The sequence below is a fragment of the Pseudophryne corroboree genome, chromosome 6 (genome assembly GCF_028390025.1).
Source record: "Pseudophryne corroboree isolate aPseCor3 chromosome 6, aPseCor3.hap2, whole genome shotgun sequence".
NCBI lineage: Eukaryota > Metazoa > Chordata > Amphibia > Anura > Myobatrachidae > Pseudophryne > Pseudophryne corroboree.
The window spans coordinates 29622905-29646203 of NC_086449.1; the positions used below are offsets into that span (position 1 = coordinate 29622905).

The 23299-nt window shown below is 45.5% G+C and overlaps 1 long non-coding RNA gene across 1 annotated transcript; it reads right to left on the reverse strand.

Annotated features, from left to right (window-relative positions):
- Window positions 1-435: 435 nt before the first annotated feature.
- On the reverse strand, window positions 436-22520 carry LOC134934782 (uncharacterized). Its single transcript, XR_010179804.1, has 4 exons — window positions 22342-22520; window positions 14782-14811; window positions 1581-1793; window positions 436-711 (listed from the first exon to the last, which is right to left on the reverse strand). It is a non-coding gene; the product is annotated as an uncharacterized LOC134934782 (long non-coding RNA).
- Window positions 22521-23299: the final 779 nt, after the last annotated feature.

Consider the following 23299-nt stretch of genomic DNA (forward strand, 5'->3'; position numbering starts at 1 on the left):
GGTGAGCGTAGCGAGCCATGCGAGGGGACACAGTGCACTAATTGGGGTTCCCGGTCACTGTACGGAGAAAAAACGACACCAAAAAATCATAAAAAATCATGTTGACCTTTTGACCTGTCAACCTAGAACATGTCGATCTACAGACCCTGTCGACCTAGCATCCCTGCCGACCAATTGTGAGCGACCTATACACTGTCGACTTGATTACCATCGACCTTACATACCACACCCTCTTCCTATTCTATGATTAAAAGTTCTGAACTGTATATGTCACAAAATGATGTCACTGTCCACATACTGTATCTGTAACAGCATAGAGATCTCGGTTGTGGTTCCATGTTTCTGTTGAAGACAGTAGGAGAACAGGTGCTGAATGGTTCTGACTTTCAGCACCGTGGACAGTGCCCACTAAACCTCACCTGTGGGTATCTGTACAATCCCAGAATATGAGCCATAAGGATGGAGTAAGTGGATGATGAGTGACCGATGATGGCAGTCAGAGGTGGACTCTGAAGACAGCAGTAATTGGGTATGGCTTTATTAAGGCCCGTGAGCATCCACAGAGTGCCCTCAATCTCCCTCTGCAGGACAGCACATGAATCATAAGCATAGAATCCCAGGGTGGTATTTGGGAGGAGGTCAGGGCTGCTATTGATCTCATCTACTGCAAACCTCATGGCCTGGAACTGCTGGTAGTGTTCAAAGCGGAACCTGAAATTGAGAAAGGACGGAATCAACCAGACTGTTATGGGTGGAAACTGGGAAGATGTCTCCCAGGCAGAGAACCGTGGAGTTGATGTACAGAGTCAAGCAGTGAAAAGAGTGGAGAAGAGGATCGGTGGAGAAGTTGCCCATAACAACTAATCAGCTCCTACCTATCATTTTATAGGACATACTTGAAAAATGCTACCTTGGAGCTGATTGGCTGCTATGGGCAACTAGTCCTCTGGTCCATTTCTCCACTCTTTTCACTGCTTGATACATAAACCCCAGTGTTTGATCCCCAATACTTGTCTGTTCACTTGTTAACACCAAAAATGAATGAGGATTTGGGAATGTTCCTCTGCTGGAAAAACTGGATAGATGTAATCAATGACATCTACTAAGCAACTGCTTAGTGCCATTAGACTGTTGACTTACTGGTGGATATGTATCAAACCTTGGAAAAAGTGGAGAAGTTGCCCAAAGTAACCAGTCAACGTAAGTAAATAATCTAGCACACTCTTTGAAATGGCAGTTAGATGCTGATTGGTTTCTTTGGACAACTTAATCAACATTATATCTCTATAAAGCTTAATACATCTCCACATAACAAACAAACAAAAACGAGTTATACTGGACTGTCTAAGGACTCTCTGAAGAACACAAAGTTCATTAAAGTTAACTTCTTTTACTTTTTTAGCTAGACAGCTAGATATGAAATACTATAGGTGTTGTTAACAAACAAAATAAGAAAACACTGTATTAAGTTCTCATTACCGCAAACGATTTTGATCCCAAACCAACTTCTACAAGTAAATCTTGTATTTCCGATGCATAGGTAGTGTATGTACATTATCCTTCCTTACTGTATAACTTACATTGTGCAGACGTCCGGTGGGGGCTTCTCCTGAAAGTTAACCATTGGGTATTGTTTGTCAATGTGAAGAGGAATAACTCCCCCTATAAGTACATCTCCATTTACCAAAATCCCACCGAGGTCCAACTCTTGAGATTTACCATCTGAGTAAGAGGCTGGAACGTGATACATCACAACAATGTGCCATAGTGTTCTGTACAGATGTGACATCAACCTGTAAAAGAAGGTGGGATGCTGAGGACAAAACGGTGGAGTATAACAGAGTAAGAGAGTAAGAGGTGATAATATACTGAGGGTAAGATTAAGGGTCAAAATCCAAATCCTGGGACTAAAAATGATCAAGGCCCAGTGCCACTGAGCATGTATAACCATTACCAATACACTGTCAGACCCAGGATACGGTTCTTAGGACATGCATTAGGTCAACACCTGGAAAAGGTCAACATGAGCATTAGGGTGACATGGCCAAGGTTGACACATGAAAAGGACCACATGAGTTTATCAATTTAAAAAAAAATGTGGAACTTTTTCATACTTTATGATCTACGTGGACTACTATTGGGAATAGCAACCTGCCTGAAGCATTTGCGAGTGAAGCGATCCATGTGAGGGGACACGGTGCACTAATTGGGGTTCCCGGTCACTTTACGGAGCAAACGAGACAAAAATAAATTAAAAAACCCCTCATGTCGACCCTTTCCCATGTTGACCTTTTCCAGGTCGGCCTGCTGACCATGTAAACCCTTTTCTTGTGTCGACCTACTGCCCGTCAACCAATATTGGTCACCCTAATGAGTGTCGACCTAAATAGGGTCGACCAAACAAACCCATTCCGTCAGACCCAATGTCTCCTAAATACATTCAAGTAAAAAATTGCATCATTTTTGCTAAATATAGAAATACAAGTTTAATACTTATATATAATGGCCGACCACGTGGCCAACTGGACATTTGGTCATCATCTTGCTGTCGCGATGATTGGCCAGTTTTAACAAAGGGGCTGTAGTCCTACCCGACCCATTGCTAATCTGGCCATGGCATTACTGGGGATTAACGGCATTGGTCAATAATCTCCTCTAGATGGTGCTATAATGGATTTTACACAGAGACCCAGCAACGGTTATGGGGTAAGGAGGGGTTGAGCGAAGTTGTGGAGAGATTTGCCACAAATCAAGATTGAACGGGCATCTTGCAGATCTGCGAAGTTTCGACAATTCAATCATTTTGCGGATTTTTATTTTTGCTAATTTTGCAAACAATTTTTTCTAGACTTTATATTGACAGACTATGCAGAGAACTGGGATGACGACGGACCACTGATTCTGTTGTGGGGTGTGGTCCTTGTGGGATTGGGGAACCAAATTCTGTCTGCAAAACATGAGAATGATTAGCAGCCAAATGCGGAGGGAAGGCGGATATTCTGTGTGACACCTCACTCATCCCTAGTTCTGAGATAGTTTTACTGTATATCTTACGCTTCTCACTAGCATTATTAACAGTTTATTGTTTATTATAGTTGCAATTATCTACAAGATCTGTGATAACAGACAAACTATAAAATGATTGGATGATCCCTGTTTCTTAGGTGTATGTAACTAATAGCTACCCGTGCTGATGGGTACATGTATGTTTATATGTGCTGGGCCGCTATTCAGGCTACGCATGCTGCTATTCCTGTACTACTGTAAATGCCTGTACACAGTGCTGTCCTGCTATACAGACATCTCTATCTTACACTACACTCTCTGCTATTCCTGTACTAAATGCCTATATACAGGGCTGTCCTGCTATACAGACATCTCCATCTTACACTACACTCTCTGCTATTCCTGTACTAAATGCCTATATACAGGGCTGTCCTGCTACACAGACATCTCCATCTTACACTACACTCTCTGCTATTCCTGTACTAAAACTAAATGCCTATATACAGGGCTGTCCTGCTACACAGACATCTCCATCTTACACTACACTCTCTGCTATTCCTGTACTAAATGCCTATATACAGGGCTGTCCTGCTATACAGACATCTCTATCTTACACTACACTCTCTGCTATTCCTGTACTAAATGCCTATATACAGGGCTGTCCTGCTATACAGACATCTCCATCTTACACTACACTCTCTACTATTCCTGTATTAAATGCCTATATACATGGCTGTCCTGCTATACAGACATCTCTATCTTACACTACACTCTCTGCTATTCCTGTACTAAATGCCTGTACACAGTGCTGTCCTGCTGCATATACACCTCCATCTTACACTACACACTCTGCTATTCCTGTACTAAATGCCTGTACACAGTGCCGTCCTGCTACATAGACACCTCCATCTTACACTACACACTCTGCTATTCATGTACTATATGCCTATATACATACAGTGCTGTCCTGTTACACAGACATCTCCATCTTACACTACACTCTCTGCTATTCCTGTACTAAATGCCTATATACAGTGCTGTCCTAATACATAGACACCTCCATTTTACAGTACACACTTTGCTATTCCTGTACTAAATGCCTGTACACAGTGCCGTCCTGCTACATAGACACCTCCATCTTACACTACACACTCTGCTATTCCTGAACTAAATGCCTGTGCACAGTGCTGTCCTGCTACACGGACACCTCCATCCTACACTACTCACTCTGCTATTCCTGTACTAAATGCCTATATACAGTGCTGTCCTAATACATAGACACCTCCAGTTTACAGTACACACACTACTATTCCTGTACTAAATGCCTGTACACAGTGCCGTCCTGCTACATAGACACCTCCATCTTACACTACACACTCTGTATTCCTGTACTACTGTAAAATGTAAAAATGCCTGTACACAGTGCTGTCCTGCTACACAGACATCTCCATCTTACACTACACACTCTGCTATTCCTGTACTAAATGCCTGTATACAATGCTAAAATGCCTATACACAATGCTGTCCTGCTGCATATACACCTCCATATTACACTACACACTCTGCTATTCCTGTACTAAATGCCTATATATAGTACTGTCCTGCTACATATACAACTCCATATTACACTACACACTCTTATATTCCTGTACTAAATGCCTATATACAGTGCTGTCCTAATACATAGACACCTCCATTTTACAGTACACACTCTGCTATTCCTGTACTAAATGCCTGTACACAGTGCTGTCCTGCTACGTAGACACCTCCATTTTACACTACACACTCTGCTATTCCTGTACTAAGGTGGTCATTCCGAGTTGTTCGCTCGTTATTTTTTTGTCGCAACGGAGCGATTAGTCGCTAATGCGCATGCGCAATGTCCGCAGTGCGACTGCGCCAAGTAAATTTGCTATGCAGTTAGGTATTTTACTCACGGCATTACGAGGTTTTTTTTTCGTTCTGGTGATCGTAATGTGATTGACAGGAAGTCGGTGTTTCTGGGCGGAAACTGGCCGTTTTATGGGTGTGTGCGAAAAAACGCTACCGTTTCTGGGAAAAACGCGGGAGAGGCTGGAGAAACGGAGGAGTGTCTGGGCGAACGCTGGGTGTGTTTGTGACGTCAAACCAGGAACGAAACTGACTGAACTGATCGCAGATGCCGAGTAAGTGTGGAGCTACTCAGAAACTGCTAAGAAGTGTCTATTCGCAATTCTGCTAATCTTTCGTTCGCAATTTTGATAAGCTAAGATTCACTCCCAGTAGGCGGCGGCTTAGCGTGTGCAATTCTGCTAAAAGCAGCTTGCGAGCGAACAACTCGGAATGAGCGCCTATATACAGTGCTGTCCTAATACATAGACAACTCTATCTTACACTACACACTCTGCTATTCCTGTACTAAATGCTTGTAGACAGAGCTGTCCTGCTGCACAGACATCCACATCTTACAGTACACACTCTGCTATTCCTGTACTAAATGTCTGTACACAGTGCTGTCCTGCTACACAGTATCTCCATCTGACACTACACACCCTGCTATTCCTGTACTAAATGCCTGTACACAGTGCTGTCCTGCTACACAGACACCTCCATCTTACAGTACACACTCTACTATTCCTGTACTAAGACCCTCATTCCGAGTTGATCGCTTGCTAGCTACTTTTAGCAGCCGTACAAACGCATAGTCGCCGCCCACGGGGGAGTGTATTTTCGCTTTGCAGGAGTGTGAACGCCTGTGCAGCCGTGCTCTGCAAACATATTTTGTGCAGAACAAGACTAGCCCTGTAGTTACTTATCCTGTGCGATGATTGCTGCGACGAAGGTCCCGGAATTGACGTCAGATACCCACCCAGCACACGCCTGGACACGCCTGCGTTTTTCCAAACACTCCCAGAAAATGGTCAGTTGCCACCCAGAAACACCCACTTCCTGTCAATCTCCTTGCGTTTGCCAGTGCGAATGGAAGTGTCGCTAGAACCCATGCAAAACCACGATGCTCTTTGTACCCGTACAACGTGCGTGCGCATTGCGGCGCATGCGCAAATTAGCCCTGTTCTGCCATGATCGCTGCGCTGCGAAAATCCGTAGCTAGCGATCAACTCGGAATGACCCCCCAAGTGCCTGTACTCAGTGCTGGGCCCCTATACAGACTACACATGCTGCTATTCCTGTACCACTGTAAATGCCTGTATACAGTGCTGTCTCTCTACACAGACACCTCCATCTTACAGTACATACTCTGCTATTCCTGTATACAGTGCTGTCCTGCTACACAGACACCCCCATCTTACACTACACACTCTGCTATTCCTGTATACAGTGCTGTCCTGCTACAAAGACATCTTCATCTTACACTATACATACTCTGCTATTCCTGTACTAAATGTCTGTATACAGTGCTGTCCTGTTACATATATACCTCAATCTTACACTACACACCCTGCTATTCCTGTGCTAATTTCCTGTATACAGTGCTGTCCTGCTACATATACAACCCCATCTTATACTACACACTCTACTATTCCTGTACTAAATGCCTGTACACAGAGCTGGGCCCCTATGCCGATGTACTAAATGCCTGTACACAGTGCTGGGCCCCTATACAGATTACGCACACTGCTATTCCTGTACTACTGTCAATGTCTGTAAACAGAGCTGACTTTTTACACCGACATCTCCTTCACACACCACACACTCTGCTATTCCTGTACTAAATGCCTGTACGCAGAGCCCCCCTATTTCAACACCTCCAGATAGGATACATATCTCATTCCCTCATCTGTACCTACCTGGAGCACCTTCTACATATCTCATTATCTCACCTGTACCTACCTGCAGCACCTTCTACATATCTCATCATCTCACCTGTACCTACCTGGAGCACCTTCTACATATCTCATTATCTCACCTGTACCTACCTGCAGCACCTTCTACATATCTCATCATCTCACCTGTACCTACCTGCAGCACCTTCTACATATCTCATCATCTCACCTGTACCTACCTGCAGCACCTTCTACATATCTCATCATCTCACCTGTACCTACCTGCAGCACCTTCTACATATCTCATCATCTCACCTGTACCTACCTGCAGCACCTTCTACATATCTCATCATCTCACCTGTACCTACCTGCAGCACCTTCTACATATCTCATTATCTCACCTGTACCTACCTGCAGCACCTTCTACATATCTCATCATCTCACCTGTACCTACCTGCAGCACCTTCTGCATATCTCATCATCTCACCTGTACCTACCTGCAGCACCTTCTACATATCTCATCATCTCACCTGTACCTACCTGCAGCACTCTCTGCCCATCTCATCCTGTCACCTGTACACCTACCTCATTCTGTCACTCTGCACTGTGTTGCTGTATCCGCAGTTCCCCTTATATAAGAGTGATAGATGTCAATTATATTTCCACCCCTCCCTTTACCTGCAGCCCACAGCTGTTAACGCTTACTGTTCCACACTAATCATATACAGCTGGAGAAAGGTTAAGGGACTCTCTCTCTCTCTCTCTCTCTCTCTCTCTCTCTCTATCTCTCTCTCTCTCTCTCTCCCCCCCCCCCTCTCTTCCTGTAAATACAGATAAGACTATTAGATAAGACTATCATAATGGGCAATACAAAATTAGCCCTGAATGAATACAGTAATAGCAAAAGCATTAAGTTAAAATGGGCTTTATTTGCTAGCAGAATACTGTATATACGCTGCATGAGATGTGCGGTATGTACTGTCGCTGCTGATTGCATGGAGCTGGGGGATAAAAGCAGAGCATTATGTCTATACATATATTTGTGAATGACACAAGTCCCTGTAAGTTATACAGCATAATAACTGTAACATTAATCACAGTATATAAAGGTAAGGTTAAGAGGCAATCTCTGCATCAGGCAGGGCCAGCTTGAGTCAATGGTGCAACCAATGGTACGTCGATGGTGGAGTGATTGGACCCACCCGAGCACTTGAGCGCTGGCATCTGCATATGAGTGAGTAATCGCAGCCGCGCATGACACTGCCAACACAATCTTCAATGCCAGGTATTGTTGAGCTGTGGAGAGCATACCAAATTGAACCTGGGAGTAGAGAGGAATATTTGTGAGCTAATACCGTGGAGATGGACTAAGCGTCACTGGCCACAAATTCCATGCTGTGAATTTTTTGGTTTTACCGTCTCACTGAGGCGTTGACTAACGTCTTTGGAAAAGAGGACTACAGCCCCATCAGTGAGTCCTTTAATAATTCTAGTGATGTGTGGGGCGTTTCTATCATCACGATCAAGAAGTTGGAATTCTGTGAAGGCTACACAGGCTCCAGCCCTGAGAATCTCCTGCTTGATGACCTGAATCCCCAGTTGTCCATATTACTTTCCTACACCCAGCAAACCCACCCAGGTACATCCACAATTTAGCATCAGCTGAGCAAGGCCCATTGAGTTAAATACATCACTGGGCACGTCCTAAAGATGGATGGATACTTGGTCCGGTCACTCAGTAGGGCACTGTTGGAGAAATTACTGATCTGGTTTAGGGTAGTGATGTGCACAGGACATTTTTCGGGTTTTGTGTTTTGGTTTTGGATTCGGTTCCGCGGCCGTGTTTTGGATTCGGATGCGTTTTGGCAAAACCTCACCGAAATTTTTTTGTCGGATTTGGGTGTGTTTTGGATTCGGGTGTTTTTTTCAAAAACCCCTAAAAAACAGCTTAAATCATAGAATTTGGGGGTCATTTTGATCCCATAGTATTATTAACCTCAATTACCATAATTTCCACTCATTTCCAGTCTATTCTGAACACCTCACACCTCACAATATTATTTTTAGTCCTACAATTTGCACCAAGGTCGCTGGATGACTAAGCTAAGCGACCCAAGTGGCCGACACAAACACCTGGCCCATCTAGGAGTGGCACTGCAGTGTCAGACAGGATGGCCGATTTAAAAAATAGTCCCCAAACAGCACATGATGCAAAGAAAAAAAGAGGCGCACCAAGGTGGCTGTGTGACTAAGCTAAGCGACACAAGTGGCCGACACAAACACCTGGCCCATCTAGGAGTGGCACTGCAGTGTCAATCAAGACAGGATGGCACTTCCAAAAAATTGTCCCCAAACAGCACATGATGCAAAGAAAAAAAGAGGCGCACCAAGGTGGCTGTGTGACTAAGCTAAACGACACAAGTGGCCGACACAAACACCTGGCCCATCTAGGAGTGGCACTGCAGTGTCAGGCAGGATGGCCCTTCCAAAAAATTGTCCCCAAACAGCACATGATGCAAAGAAAAAAAGACGCGCACCAAGGTGGCTGTGTGACTAAGCTAAGCGACACAAGTGGCCGACACAAACACCTGGCCCATCTAGGAGTGGCACTGCAGTGTCAATCAAGACAGGATGGCACTTCCAAAAAATTGTCCCCAAACAGCACATAATGCAAAGAAAAATGAAAGAAAAAAGAGGTGCAAGATGGAATTGTCCTTGGGCCCTCCCACCCACCCTTATGTTGTATAAACAGGACATGCACACTTTAACAAACCCATCATTTCAGCGACAGGGTCTGCCACACGACTGTGACTGAAATGACTGGTTGGTTTGTGCCCCCACCAAAAAAGAAGCAATCAATCTCTCCTTGCACAAACTGGCTCTACAGAGGCAAGATGTCCACCTCATCATCATCCTCCGATTCCTCACCCCTTTCACTGTGTACATCCCCCTCCTCACAGATTATTAATTCGTCCCCACTGGAATCCACCATCTCAGGTCCCCGTGTACTTTCTGGAGGCAATTGCTGCTGGTGAATGTCTCCACGGAGGAATTGATTATAATTCATTTTGATGAACATCATCTTCTCCACATTTTCTGGAAGTAACCTCGTACGCCGATTGCTGACAAGGTGAGCGGCAGCACTAAACACTCTTTCGGAGTACACACTGGAGGGAGGGCAACTTAGGTAGAATAAAGCCAGTTTGTGCAAGGGCCTCCAAATTGCCTCTTTTTCCTGCCAGTATACGTACAGACTGTGTGACGTGCCTACTTGGATGCGGTCACTCATATAATCCTCCACCATTCTTTCCATGGTGAGAGAATCATATGCAGTGACAGTAGACGACATGTCAGTAATCATTGGCAGGTCCTTCAGTCCGGACCAGATGTCAGCACTCGCTCCAGACTGCCCTGCATCACCGCCAGCGGGTGGGCTAGGAATTCTTAGCCTTTTCCTCGCACCCCCAGTTGTGGGAGAATGTGAAGGAGGAGATGTTGACGGGTCACGTTCCGCTTGACTTGACAATTTTCTCACCAGCAGGTCTTTGAACCTCTGCAGACTTGTGTCTGCCGGAAAGAGAGATACAACGTAGGTTTTAAATCTAGGATCGAGCACGGTGGCCAAAATGTAGTGCTCTGATTTCAACAGATTGACCACCCGTGAATCCTGGTTAAGCGAATTAAGGGCTCCATCCACAAGTCCCACATGCCTAGCGGAATCGCTCTGTTTTAGCTCCTCCTTCAATGTCTCCAGCTTCTTCTGCAAAAGCCTGATGAGGGGAATGACCTGACTCAGGCTGGCAGTGTCTGAACTGACTTCACGTGTGGCAAGTTCAAAGGGTTGCAGAACCTTGCACAACGTTGAAATCATTCTCCACTGCGATTGAGTCAGGTGCATTCCCCCTCCTTTGCCTATATCGTAGGCAGATGTATAGGCTTGAATGGCCTTTTGCTGCTCCTCCATCCTCTGAAGCATATAGAGGGTTGAATTCCACCTCGTTACCACCTCTTGCTTCAGATGATGGCAGGGCAGGTTCAGGAATGTTTGGTGGTGCTCCAGTCTTCTGTACGCGGTGCCTGAATGCCGAAAGTGGCCCGCAATTCTTCGGGCCACCGACAGCATCTCTTGCACGCCCCTGTCGTTTTTTAAATAATTCTGCACCACCAAATTCAATGTATGTGCAAAACATGGGACGTGCTGGAATTTTCCCAGATGTAATGCACGCACAATATTGCTGGCGTTGTCCGATGTCACAAATCTCCAGGAGAGTCCAATTGGGGTAAGCCATTCTGCGATGATGTTCCTCAGTTCCCGTAAGAGGTTGTCAGCTGTGTGCCTCTTATGGAAAGCGGTGATACAAAGCGTAGCCTGCCTAGGAACGAGTTGGCGTTTGCGAGATGCTGCTACTGGTGCCGCCGCTGCTGTTCTTGCTGCGGGAGGCAATACATCTACCCAGTGGGCTGTCACAGTCATATAGTCCTGAGTCTGCCCTGCTCCACTTGTCCACATGTCCATGGTTAAGTGGACATTGGGTACAACTGCATTTTTTAGGACACTGGTGAGTCTTTTTCTGAGGTCTGTGTACATTTTCGGTATCGCCTGCCTAGAGAAATGGAACCTAGATGGTATTTGGTACCGGGGACACAGTACCTCAATCAAGTCTATAGTTGCCTCTGAATTAACGATGGATACCGGAACCACGTTTCTCACCGCCCAGGCTGCCAAGGCCTGAGTTATCTGCTTTGCAGCAGGATGACTGCTGTGATATTTCATCTTCCTCGCAAAGGACTGTTGGACAGTCAATTGCTTACTGGAAGTAGTACAAGTGGTCTTCCGACTTCCCCTCTGGGATGACGATCGACTCCCAGCAGCAACAACAGCAGTGCCAGCAGCAGTAGGCGTTACACTCAAGGATGCATCGGAGGAATCCCAGGCAGGAGAGAACTCGTCAGACTTGACAGTGACATGGCCTGCAGGACTATTGGCTTTCCTGGGTAAGGAGGAAATTGACACTGAGGGAGTTGGTGGTGTGGTTTGCAGGAGCTTGGTTACAAGAGGAAGGGATTTAGTGGTCAGTGGACTGCTTCCGCTGTCACCCAAAGTTTTTGAACTTGTCACTGACTTATGATGAATGCGCTGCAGGTATCGTATAAGGGAGGATGTTCCGAGGTGGTTAACGTCCTTACCCCTACTTATTACAGCTTGACAAAGGCAACACACGGCTTGACACCTGTTGTCCGCATTTGTGTTGAAATAATTCCACACCGAAGAGCTGATTTTTTTTGTATTTTGACCAGGCATGTCAATGGCCATATTCGTCCCACGGACAACAGGTGTCTCCCCGGGTGCCTGACTTAAACAAACCACCTCACCATCAGAATCCTCCTTGTCAATTTCCTCCCCAGCGCCAGCAACACCCATATCCTCATCCTGGTGTACTTCAACAGTGACATCTTCAATTTGACTATCAGGAACTGGACTGCGGGTGCTCCTTCCAGCACTTGCAGGGGGCGTGCAAATGGTGGAAGGCGCAAGCTCTTCCCGTCCAGTGTTGGGAAGGTCAGGCATCGCAACCGACACAATTGGACTCTCCTTGGGTATTTGTGATTTAGAAGAACGCACAGTTCTTTGCTATGCTTTTGCCAGCTTAAGTCTTTTCATTTTTCTAGCGAGAGGATGAGTGCTTCCATCCTCATGTGAAGCTGAACCACTAGCCATGAACATAGGCCAGGGCCTCAGCCATTCCTTGCCACTCCGTGTCGTAAATGGCATATTGGCAAGTTTACGCTTCTCCTCAGACGATTTTAATTTTGATTTTTGGGTCATTTTACTGAACTTTTGTTTTTTGGATTTTACATGCTCTCTACTATGACATTGGGCATCGGCCTTGGCAGACGACGTTGATGGCATTTCATCGTCTCGGCCATGACTAGTGGCAGCAGCTTCAGCACCAGGTGGAAGTGGATCTTGATCTTTCCCTATTTAACCTCCACATTTTTGTTCTCCATTTTTTAATGTGTGGAATTATATGCCAGTATCAATAGCAATGTCCTACTACTATATTTACTGCGCACAACTGAAATGCACCACAGGTATGGATGGATAGTATACTTGACGACACAGAGGTAGGTACAGCAGTGGCCTTCCGTACTGCTATATATAGTATACTGGTGGTCACTGTGTCAGCAAACTGCAAAACTAAAATGCACCACAGGTATAGAATGTAGATGGATAGTATACTTAATGAATAATGACACAGAGGTAGGTACAGCAGTGGCCTACCGTACTGCTATATATAGTATACTGGTGGTCACTGTGTCAGCAAACTGCAAAACTAAAATGCACCACAGGTATAGAATGTAGATGGATAGTATACTTAATGAATGACGACACAGAGGTAGGTACAGCAGTGGCCTACCGTACTGCTATATATAGTATACTGGTGGTCACTGTGTCAGCAAACTGCAAAACTGAAATGCACCACAGGTATAGAATGTAGATGGATAGTATACTTAATGAATGACGACACAGAGGTAGGTACAGCAGTGGCCTTCCGTACTGCTATATATAGTATACTGGTGGTCACTGTGTCAGCAAACTGCAAAACTAAAATGCACCACATGTATAGAATATAGATGGATAGTATACTTAATGAATGACGACACAGAGGTAGGTACAGCAGTGGCCTTCCGTACCGTACTGCTATATATAGTATACAGGTAGTCACTGTGTCAGCAAAACTGTACTCCTCCTATATAATATTAATTATACTGGTGGTCCCCAGTCCCCACAATAAAGCAGCACACTGAGCACAGATATGGAGTGTTTTTCTTCAGGCAGACAACGTATACTGGTGGTCACTGTCAGCAAAACTCTGCACTGTACTCCTGCTATATAATACAGCTGCTCCCCAGTCCCCACAATTAAGCAGTGTGAGCACAGATATATTATGCAGCACACTGAGCACAAATATGGTATGGAGCGTTTTTTTCAGGCAGAGAACGGATAAAACTGGTGGTCACTTATCAGCAAAACTCTGCACTGTACTCCTCCTAACAGCTGCTCCCCAGTCCTCCCCACAATTAAGCAATAAAGCAATCAAGTTCAACAATAAACGGAGAGGACGCCAGCCACGTCCTCTCCCTATCATCTCCAATGCACGAGTGAAAATGGCGGCGACGCGCGGCTGCTTATATAGAATCCGAATCTCGCGAGAATCCGACAGCGGGATGATGACGTTTGGGCGCGCTCGGGTTAGCCGAGCAAGGCGGGAAGGTTCGAACCTGCCTCGGACCCGTGTAAAAAGGGTGAAGAAACCGAACCCGCTCATCACTAATAATACCAGTTATAACAAATTCTAAAGTGACGACTGTACTCTTTATGTCTATTAGTACCCCTCTGTTTCATGCCAGATATACGGTGGCGGCCTAGACAAATATAGAGTGATTGGCAAGTGCATCAGCAAATTTATTCATAATAAGTGTGGCAACAAAACTAACGAACTCTAGACTCAGAGCGAGGTGTAATGCCACAGCTCAATAAAAGGCTTTCCTGAATTGTGCATCGAAGTAACAGTAGCTGCATATCCCTTCCTCCGGACTTACAGTATTTTATAGAGAAGGAATTAATTAAATAGAGGAGAACATTAAAGTGCACTAATTACCCTATATTAAACTCGAAGGACGGATACAAGTATATAGTTGTTGCAGCAAGGGCTCCAACATTAATACTGCGGTTAGAGACGGTGTATTTACTGATATAACTCGTATTGATCAAAATACCCGGGTATTCAAGTATTGGCCAATACATTCCTACACTCTACGGTATGTTTAGATACTACTCTGTAATTCTGATGTGTTTGTGATTTAGCTGAATTTACTTGGTATAGGAAGTAGAAAGGAAAGACGAAGAGAGTATATTATTATATTTGAATGGTATATTGATCTTGTTGTATTATTTTAGCTGATTTTAATAAAACTTTTCTAGTATTAAAATTGTACTTATACTCACCATGCCGATTCTCATCCGGAAGTTGGCGACCTGAAAGAAGAAAGGAAAGGTAGTCTATGTATGTGTGTAAGTTAATTTCACTCCAAATAAACCAGATTAATTTAATGCTAATACTTTCAAGTAAAGGTGTGATTTAGGCTTACCCAGGCGAGCCTAGAAATTTAGCTTGGGTGGAGGCACTCAGTATTATCATAACCGCCTATTTGATTGTGACCTCATCTAAAGGTAATGGGTGGTTACATTCATACCAAACCCGGGCCATCAGGATACTTGAGGATATTATATTAAAGAGTGCTGCCATTGTAATATCAGCTTAGTATGTCTGTGATTTATGTAGCTTAAAAATTCTGTATAAGATAAACTACTGACTGTGGTAGTTTAGTGGAACAGCAGGTACCAATAGTATTTCAGCTGCAGTCCCCACTCCTGAATACTGGGAATGAGAGGACACGGCTGAGAGTCACACTGTAGCTCCATGTAGAATGTGCCTGAATTCTGCAGAAATGACAGTGTGAGATGGGGACAGCCATTACCTTGGCTGCAGCAGCCTGGTTCCCCATCCACATAGGGACTAGGGAGCAGTAGTGTCAGAGATCTTTCGTAGTGCTAGAAGAACTCTAAAGAATCCTGATGGTTCCTGCTCACTCAAGGCTCCAGGAAGAACTAAAGAAGCAAACTATGGAGGTGCACCATGCAGAGCCCCAAGTCCTAGAAACAGTTTGGGAACATTTAAATATTAAATCTCTCAGCACCAGACTAAGTGGAGCCAAGGATGAGGGTGGGTATGGTCCAGGTATATTCATATACGTTATAAGGAAATCAGAGGCTGAGTGTTCACTCTCTTCTGTACAGATCAGTGGTTGGTGGCAGCACTTGTCCAGACCTGTAAGGATTTTGGTGGCAAAGGTTAACTGTGGGAAGGAGAGTCTCCAGTGAGACAGTAGATTGGACTGTTGACCCTCGGATAACTCACTATTGAAGGGAAATCACTGGTACTGCAGAATGAGAATCTTCACAAGGGCAGTGTTTCACTTTGTCACCTCTGGTAGGGTCTGCAAGGTCATTGCAAGGACATTAAATACGTTGGGCCAGTGACTTGACTGAACAGAAGCCTAAGTCTCTAGTAGCTGTGTTACTGAATCTAGTTCTGTTACACTGAATGCTGGAATTCTATATAGTATACTGCACAATACTTTCTTTTAATATTTGATGTTCTCACAGCAAAAAGTCTCAAATCCTTTGCTTGCTTCTCCTGTGCCTCAAAACTCTCCATGCAGCCTTACAAGCACCACTTTTTGAGGAACAGCTCTGTACAAGTACCTCCTTTCTCAGATATCAGCCAGTAAGGACATCCTGAGTGATGAGAGGTGACCCCTCTTCTTAGAAGTTCCCTACACCAAGTCTGGTCTGCTTCTATGGGGTACCGCACCTTGTAAACTCCAGGAGGGTCTCTTGTGGACTCTTTCAAGAGTTGTCAATGGAGAAACCCTTCCGTGTGTTCAAATACCTTAATGATCTGGGATTGTGTGGCCTGATCCCGCTACTCATTGTAGAGACCCCATTTCCTATAGGAAGATTTTATACCCAATTCTATGTTTGAGCAGTTTTCATGTCAAAATAGAGAATTTGTAATAATTTCCCATGAACTCCGGTGAGTGTGGGAGACGACTTAGGAATCCAGTGGGTAAGGATTATTTTCTCTGAATCCATAACCAGTACCGTAAGAAATTGGATAAATGATTTTCGGGAGGGACCTAAATCCCAATCATTAAAATCAGTACATACAGTAAACAGGCCAATGGATCAGGAGCAACTCTGATGGGTAATAACTGTTCATAGAGGCTATAACTTTATTCCAAAATCGCCGGATCTAGCCACAATCCCAGAACGTGTTATAAAAGGAGGCAGAAAGCAAATTACATTTTGGGCATTCCCATGATCGTGAAGAATTGAATCTGCTATGTTGAGCCGGAGAAATATAAGCTCTTTGGATGGTATGGAGTTGTATGTCTTGCAAATATGTGGAACCAAGTATCTTCATTGTAGAATTATAGTGTTGACTAAGCTGAAATGAATCTGTGAGCAGTGGTAGGTCCTTTTTCCATTGTAAGAGGCCTTTTTGGCGTCCAGGGAGAGAATCACAGTTTGATCTGAAGGGGAAGATAAGATGAATCATAGATAGCTGACAAAACCCGTCTAACATTAATCTCAGAGTGACGTCCCCAGATGAAACCCCGCCTGGTCTTTGTGAATAACGTGTGGTAGTAGAGCTTTGATGCGGTCAGCTAAAATCTTAGTAAGTAATTTGTAGTCTAGATTCAAGAGCGACATTGGGTGGTAGGAGCTTGGAAGGGACAGGTCCCTACCAGGTTTGGGGAGTACCTTGAGTATAGCCATATTGAAGTGAGGAGGAAGAGAATTGGAGAGTAATATCACATTGAGAACGCTCACCAGTGTTTTGCCCATGCGAGGGAGAAGAATTTTATAGAAGTCTGCACTGAAGCCATCCGGATCTGGGTCCTTGTCATCTCTAAGCTGTCCCACCACATGCTGAATCTCTTCTAATGTTATTGGGTCAAGAATGGATTGAACCATGAGGGAGATATCGGCTGCGATCTGCATTGCTGAAATGCTGTTGACAGGGAACACTGAAAGTCCTCATATTGTGGGGCATATTTCTTATTATTGACAGAAACAAAAGAGATAATGTCGCCCCGGAGGACCGATTTCGTGGTCATCCAGAATAAGACTGGGTCCCCTTCTAGATGGGACTGATTATCATTCTTAAAGGTCTCCCAGACGAACTCCAACCTCTGTCTAAATTTGAGGGATTTGGTGAGATAGCACAGGAATTTCCACAACTTAGGCGTATCAGTAGAATCCGGGAAATGAAGGGATGGCGAAACTAGGGCATGGTCTGAGAGTGAGATAGGTTCAATCTGCGAGTCTGTGATACGTGGAAAGAGGGACATGGACATTAGACTGTAACTTACCTGTTCATCAAAGCCTACCCTTCCGCATAACCCAATCTTGAGGCCGCTCTCCCATCCTCATGCCTTGGCCATCTCTGCCTCGCTTACTTCCTGACACCAGGCCACCTTCCGTTTGCTTATACCTCAGGTCACCTGTCTGTCTCCCTCTTCCCCTAGATGGTAAGCTCCTTGGAGCAGCGCACTCTTCGCTCCTGTTCTCACAGCCCTTTTCTCTTGCACTTCAAAAACAGCTCACTCCTACTCAGTGACTGTCTATACCGGCATCTCCTCCTGCTCGTGACTGTTTATCTCTTCCAACGGCTGCCCCCCCCCCCCCCCCAGTAGTACGCCGACTACTTCTTTGCTTCCCAACATCTCAGCTGTAGTGTGTACTGAGAACTATGGTGCTAATTATTACCTGTGCTCTCTTTTAGTTTTCTGTGATGTCACGTTCTGTGTACCCTGTATTGTTTTAATGTGTGTTGTATGTACAGCGCTGCGAAACACTTGTGGCGCCTTATAAATAAATTGTAATAATAATAATAATAATAATAATAATAATCTCTCCAGGTGAGTGTATGATGGGCTGCTGATAAGCATGTAAATTCTTTGTCTACAGGATGTAAGGCCCTCCAGACATCTATTAATTGTAATATCTCCGCCAAAAGCGGGACCCCAGATTTAGGTAGTGCACAACCAATTACGAGAGCGATATGATGTGGCACTCTCTGATTGGCTGGTGGGTCCCCAAGTGACAGGAGTCACGAGGGGTCTCGGCATTCGGGGAAAGGGGGATCCCCTTAAGTTGCATGGACCAGGTTTTTTGCGTTTTATTTTTTTTAACCCCTGGATGCCTACATGGACTGAAGAGGACCGATCTACACTGAAAATAGGTGAGTTTATATATATATATATATATATATATATATATATATATATATTTTTTTTTACAGGTACCCTAATGATTCTACTGGACAGGTGGATGTACATAATTACATATGTATGGGTAAGTGTATGTGTAAGTGTGCAAGTGTGATTTATTAAAGTTGTACTGTCACGGTGCATGATGTGTAATGTCTTTATTTGAATATTTCTTTGTTGTGGAACTACAGGTACCAGCGGGCCCTGTAATGCACTGCATGCTGGTACTTATGGTTCTCCAAGTACCAGCATGCGGGGGAGGCTTCCTGGGACTTGTAGTTTCACAGCAAAAGGCAATATTTATTTCTATTTTTACACAACAAGCTATGAAGCCGCCACCCACAGCCCAGGGCTGGCGGACATCCTGGCCCTTGGCTGCCTGGAGGCAGGTGACCCCTTTTTTGGGGGGTCCCCACTCCCCCAAGGAAACCCGGCCAGGGGTGACTAGTTGAGTTGGTAATGCCACGGCCGCAGGGACCTATATAAATGTGTCCCCTGGCTGTGGTATTATCTCCTAGACTAGTGAAGCCCGCTGCTGGTTTAAAAAATACGGGGGACCCCTACGTCCTTTTTGACTCGTATTTTTGAAACCAGGACTGGTCCAAGAGCCCTGTTTTGGTTTTTAAAATACTGGGAACCCATTTGCATTTCCTCCCTGGTATTTTAACAACCAGGACTGGCTCAAGGAGTTCGGGCTGATTATGCTTAGGAAGGGAGACCCCACACAATTTTATTTTATGTTTAACTATTTACTACATTTTTAAAAAGAGAAGCATTCATGGATCTCACTGATCCGTGCATGATTCTCCAACCACGCCAGCCAGAAGCAGGTCTATTTGAAAGTTGTATTTGTTTAGGAATTTCATGCTTTCTCAGCAGTGTTTGGCTATTGTCGGCCATGATTGGGAATATGAATTCTTAGTAAATTCCCGTGTTGTATGAGGTGTATGTGAACAAACAACCGTGCTTGACCGATGGTCTATGGCAGGCATTCCCAACCACGGTCCTCAAGGCACACCAACAGTGCAGGTGTTAGTGACACTGTGATATCCAGGCTGCAGCACAGATGGTTAAATCAAAGTAACTGAGGTACTAATTAAGTCACCTGTGCTGAAGCCTGGATATCACTAAAACCTGCACTGTTATAGGCCCTACACACTGGCCGATCCGCCGCCGAGCTGCCCGACGGCGGATACGGCCGACGGGCGACCCGGCGGCGGGGGGGCAGTGACGGGGGGAGTGAAGTTTCTTCACTCCCCCCGTCACCCGGCTGCATTGAAGTGCAGGCAAATATGTACGAGATTGTCCATATTGGCCTGCATGTACAGCCGACGGGGGACCAGCGATGAACGAGCGCAGGGCCGCGCATCGTTCATCGCTGGAGCCTCCACACTCAAAGATATGAACGGTATTTCGTTCATTTATGAACGAGATCGTTCATATCTTTGACTGATGTCGGCCAGTGTGTAGGGCCTATTAGTGTGCCTTGAGGACCGTGGTTGGGAATGCCTGGTCTATGGATTCGTATTTGTGTGTATCTCAATACGAAATGGCTCAACACTGCTGAGATTTGTGTTTAGTAAATTTCCAAGATGCATTTTCGTATGAAAATGCAAACTCGAATCAAATCGGGAGCTTAGTAAATTTCCACCAAAGACATGATCACCAAGGCCGTAGTGTTAGAAATTTTAAAGATACAGTACAGTTCATGTAACATTATGTTGTGTGGGTACTGGATTTCCCAGGTTGGTCTGTTTCATGTCATCCATGTCACACCTAGAAATACAACAGTTTGGTCGGGATGTACTAAGCATTGCATCCACAATTACACCTTACATAACCACTCATGTACTGTGGGTGCACTGTCATCATCCGGGGTGCAGTCCATAAAGAGAATTAAGGGGGACATTTTCTAAGCAGTGATAAGAGCGGAGAAGTGAGCCAGTGGAGAAGTTGCCCATGGCAACCAATCAGCACTGAAGTAACATCTATAATTTGCATACTATAAAATGATACAGAGCAGCTGATTGGTTGATGGGGCAACTTCTCCACTGATTCACGTCTCCACTCTGATCACTGCTTAGTAAATGTCCCCCTAAATCTTAATTTTACGCACCTGTCTGGCTGGACTCCCGGCGCGCGTTTCACACTACTGCACCGTTGCGCAGTAAACACTGGCTCAGCTGCACGTCAGTCTTTGTGATTTACATTCTGATGGGTCATGTGGACTTTATTACGTCGGTAAGACCTCCAGATGCTTTCAAAACGGTAAGGCGAATCATAGCTTGTCGATTAGACAAGCCATTACAGTGTATGTGGAAAGACCATGTGCCAAAGCTCTATAGGGGCGGTGATCGGGAGAGACTCTTGTTACAGAAAGAAGCAAGGTGGACATTTACTTTAAACACGAGTGCACCAAAGGGTCTAAACGAGATTATTAATTGCAGATGTTTTTTTGTAATTTTTAATATGTTGACCTTTGACCTGCATCCAAGAGTTACGCTTTGTAGTTTAAAAAAAATAAATAAATTGGATTTATTTCTTTGGGGTTATTTTGTGTTTTGTATTGTGTACTATATGGTCTGAGACGGGACCTTCAGAGCGCCCTTAGAAATATATATGAAATATATACATATTGGTTTGGTTAATTTGCGCAGCTGCTGTGCTGCTTACAGCTGTGGCGGTTTTTAGCGCCTGTGGAGTGTTCAATAGTCCGGTGGTATTCTGTAAGTTTAGCCACCAATGCATTTGATCATTATTATTAAACTTTGTGCTGTGGCTTGAAACCGCCAATGGGAGTTGAGACGCACGTGCGCAGTAGTGTGGAACGTGCGCCGGGAGTCTGGCCAGACAGGTGTGTAGAACTAAGATGAATGAAAGTTGAATTGATGGGGGCAGTTTCAGGAGAATGTTTGATAGTCTCCTTACTTGTTCGGAGTGCTGACAACTATCGATGCTGGTCCTTAATCGTCAAAGTCAACAGACTGGGTATGGGTCATTGGGTCAACCACACTTAGTTCGACAGTCATTAGTTGACCACTATTAGTATGCAGTAGGTCGACGGGTTTTTTAGGTCGACATGAGATTTTTTTTGGGGGGGGCGTCGATTTCTTCGTAGAGTGCCCGGGAAGCCCCTGTATAGCGATGTGCTCGCATTTTAGGGGGGGCATGTGGGGCGGCACTGACCTGTGCTGGAGACACGAGTTGTAGTTTTGCGATTTTCCGCTGAATTAGGCGCACAGCCTGTTACATGACAGTTAGGAGCTGATTGGCTGATAATTTATCACTCTTCACTTTATCACTTTTTAAGGCTCAGGGGTACATTTACTAAGCAGTGATAAGAATGGAGAAGTGAGCCAGTGGAGAAGTTTCCTCATCAACCAATCAGCAGCTCTTTATCATTTTATAGTATGCAAATTAGAGATGTTACTTCAGTGCTGATTGGTTGCCATGGGCAACTTCTCCACTGGCTCACTTCTCCGCTCTTATCACTGCTTAGCAAATGTCCCCCTCAGTGCATCTCCCTCTATACTAGGGGTGGGCAAAATACGGCCCGCGGGCCGGATGCGGCCCGCAAACCGATCCTGCCCGGCCCACTGCCTCCCACCAGCGAGCAATGACAAGCCCGACCGGCTGAGCTGCTTGTCATTGCTCTGCACTGCAGTACCTCCAAGCTGCCAGCGGCGCCTCTCTCCCCTACTACTGCGTTGTAGCAGCCTCCTCCTCCAGAGTCCACAGTGACAACGGCTGTGTTCAGCCGAGAAGGGGGCGGGGCTACGTGTCGATGAGGGGGCGTGGCCACACGGGACCTCAGGGGGCGGAGCTACACGGGACAAGAGCCAGACTGCTACAGATCCATCCTTCCTGCCACTGCCAGCCAGATCAGTAAGTTAATGGGAAAAGTGAAAGAAAGTGTGTGTGTGTGTGTGTGTGATAGTGTACATATATTTGTGTGTGCGGGCAGTGGCGTCAGACTGTTTTTAGGTTTGGGGGAGAGATCTTTAGCTCTCGCTGTACCAACCCCTCCCGTGTTCTGTCACCATGTCACCCCTGTGTTCTGTCACTATGTCACCCCCCCCCGTGTTCTGTCACTTTGTCACCCCCCCGTGTTCTGTCACTGTGTCACCCCCCCGTGTTCTGTCACTGTGTCACCCCCCTGTGTTCTGTCACTCCCCGTGTTCTGTCACTATGTCACCCCCCCGTGTTCTGTCACTGTGTCACACCCCCCATGTTCTGTCACTATGTCACCCCCCCCCGTGTTCTGTCACTGTCACCCCCCGTGTTCTGTCACTGTGTCACCTCCCCGTGTTCTGTCACTATGTCACACCCCCCGTGTTCTGTCACTGTCACCCCCCGTGTTCTGTCACTGTGTCACCCCCCGTGTTCTGTCACTGTGTCACCCCCCGTGTTCTGTCACTATGTCACCCCCCCCCGTGTTCTGTCACTATGTCACACCCCCCGTGTTCTGTCACTATGTCACACCCCCCGTGTTCTGTCACTATGTCACACCCCCCGTGTTCTGTCACTATGTCACACCCCCCGTGTTCTGTCACTGTGTCACCTCCCCGTGTTCTGTCACTATGTCACACCCCCCGTGTTCTGTCAGTCACCCCCCGTGTTCTGTC